Raw genomic sequence first — 3,403 nt, forward strand, 5'->3', positions numbered from 1 at the left:
CTCTCTCTCTCTCTCAAAAATAAATAAACATTAAAGAGTCTATTTCTTATATATATATATGTAATATATATATGTAATATATATATTATATTACATAATATAATGTAATATAATATATATGTAATATATATAACACATATATATAACATATATATATATAACATATATATATAACATATATATATATATATATATATGTAAACACCCTTTTTCTCTGGGGGTAAAGGCCCTAATTTGTAGCATGTCACCAATTTCCATGGTAGAAATATTTTTGCCATGGCTGATTTCAAGCTAATAACATGTCAGCTGGCTAAGAAAAATCATGAAAATTCAACAGTCAGGTCTCACTAAACAGTAAGAACCAGATCCACTCCAGCCCTGGTTGCTTACCTGTCACACTGGAGCTGGGAACACTATTGAACTTATGAAGTTATGAGAATTCCTGTATAATATCTCATACAAAAGAATAGCTCAATACGTTACTTACTGTCTTTAGCCAACGATTCTGCTGTCACCACTCAAAGGAGTAGCACATTTTACCTCCCATAGAATTTGGTCTTTTCTGTAGAGTATGTGTGCAAAACAGTCGTCTGTACCAGGGGTGAGCTCTGGCACCTCTCCAAGTTCCCGGAGAAGCGGTATCACTTCTGTTTCCAGCTCTCTGAGATCTAACTCTCAGATGCAGACCACACTGCACCTAAGCAGCCCTTCACAGCTTGGAGAAATGTCTCCCTGGTTTTTCACTCTTGGGCACTGTCTGCACTAGTTTTCTTCCTGTATTAGGCTGCTTCTGCTTTTCAGATCTTAAGCTCATCTCATATAAATGATGTGCTCCTCCTGAAGACCCCAAGGCCTCTCTGGCCTGAAAGGCACCATCTGGCACTCATTCTGATCCCCAGGATTTCACCCAGCTTCCCTTTCTGTCCGTCTCAGTTTCTACCACTAACCTCAGTTGGAATGGTACCAGATGACAGTGCACATGACCTGTCAGCGAGTCTTACCTCTCCCCTCCAGGGTCTCATCTGTCCTCTTGGCTTCTGCAGCATCCCTACAGAGATGACCCTTGAGTCTGAGTCTAGCCAGGCTCTTCATTGGATAGCCAAAGAAATGTCACCTCAGAGAGGCCTAGAGACTATGAAAGGTCACAAGGCTAGCCTTTTTTAATTTCTATTTAATATTTATTTTTGAGAGAGGGAGAGAGAGAGAGACACACACACACACACAGAGTACAAGTGGGGGAGGGGCAGAGAGAAAGGGAGACAGACTCTGAAGCAGGCTCCAGGCTCTGAGCTGTCAACAAAGAGCGCAACATAGGGTTCGATTCCACAAACCATGAGATCATGATGAGATCATAACCTGAAGTCGGACGCTTAACTGACTGAGCCACCCAGGCACCCAATGCTAGCCTGTTTGAGACTAACATTTCTTCAGCTATAAAATTAAGACATTGATACTTTCTCTGTTTGGAAGACTGATGAGAAAGATTTAATAAAATCGCATAAGTCACATACATAAAAATGTTTTAAAATTTGAAAAGTGCACTGCTGTGTAACTGTAAGGTATTCTTATTGTTAACCGTGGTGTACCTCCCCCTGTCTGGACTACCATACTCCTCTCTTATCAAGTAATTAGGTGAAAACACTGCTGCTTATTCATTCATTCATTCATTCATTCAGTATTCATTCTTATCAGATTCTATCTAGGCCAGTGCTAATACAGTACAATATTCTGAGATGATGGGCATGTCCTCAGTTTGCACTGTCCAGTAGAGTAACCACTAGCCACGGTGGCTCTTGAGCACTTGAAATGTGGCTCGCCCAACTGTGCAACTGAATTTTAAATTTTACTTAATTTTTATTTATTTAAATCCATATTTAAATAGATACATGTGGCTAGTGGTTACCACATTGGATAGCACAGGTCTCACTCCAGTCATCAAAGTGGAAAGCATTACATTTTGGTTGCCACTTGGATCCACACCATGTTTCTTCACAATGATCTTGACAGGTGTAGCTCTTTGCTGTCTGGCTGGGAGGATGCGGCTGAATAGGGAATGGCAGGGGACCAATTTTAAAACATACACCTGGTTACTCTTTGTGCGTAAATCCTGTTCTATATGGGGTTGTGCCGGTTATCATGGGTTGCCATGTTTGTAACTGAATTCTCAAAACCACAGAATATTTATGGGGAATTCCACAAATAACTGTTGGGGAGAAGACACAGATTGATTTTCCATTCAATATCATCCCTATTTGGTGGCACGCTATACAACCAAGCAGATTTAATTTCTAGTATACTTACTTGTTCTGAAAAAAAAGATTTTCACTTTTCTATATCTCAATAGATGATATTTCCAAATGCACAGGTCAAAGATGATTCTAATAGTGTTCCCTTCTTTTTGTACAACTGCTCCTCATTCTGTAAAACTAACAAAACAGAACCAAAAGCTATCAGGCAGCAACCATTGTCACTTTTGTACTTATTTTTTTCCACACCAAATAGGGACACACTGTATACACTGTTTGACATTCGTTTGTTTGTTTTTTTTAATTTACTATATGTTTTCAGACCTTTCTATATCAGTTAAGTTTTAAGCTAATTCATTTTATTTAGTTATGTTTGTTTGTTTTAGTTATCTCTACACCCAATGTGGGGCTTGAACTCACAACCCTGAATCAAGCGTCACATACTCTTCTTACTGAGCTAGCCAGGTGCCCCTTAAACTGCTTCATTTAAAAAATCAACCTCATTGGGGAGCCTGGGTGGCTCAGTTGGTTTGGCATCTGACTTTGTCCCAGGTCATGATCTCTTGGTTGACAAATTTGAGCCCCACGTTGGGCTCTGACAGCTCAGAGCCCGGAGACTGCTTAGGGTTCTGCGTCTCTCCCTCTCTCTGCCCTTCCCCTGCTCGCACTCTGTCTCGCTCTCAAAAATAAATAAACATTAAAAAAAATTTTTTTAATAAAAAAAAATCAACCTTGTTGGGGCTCCTGGGTGACTCAGTTGGCTGAGTGTCCAACTCTTGATTTGGGCTCAGGTCATGATCCCAGGCTTAATTCTCTCTCTCTCTCCCTGTGCCTCTCTGCCCTGCTTTCACACACTCTCTCACAAAACAAAACAAAACAACAACAACAACACACAAACAAAAATATCAACCTCATTAAGGTATAATTATATACAAGACATACATATATATGGTATATTTGTATGCAGGTATTATATTATGTATTTGATGTATATATGTTTATTATGTATAATAAATGTTAATGATTATAATAATTATATATTATATAACACATTTGTATGTATATGTTATTATATTAAAATATAATTATATATGATACAAAAACTACAGACAATAAAATGCAAGGAGCTTTGACAAATGTACACACCCAAGTCAATA

This window comes from Neofelis nebulosa, chromosome 9 (genome assembly GCF_028018385.1).
Source record: "Neofelis nebulosa isolate mNeoNeb1 chromosome 9, mNeoNeb1.pri, whole genome shotgun sequence".
NCBI classification, from domain to species: Eukaryota; Metazoa; Chordata; class Mammalia; order Carnivora; family Felidae; genus Neofelis; species Neofelis nebulosa.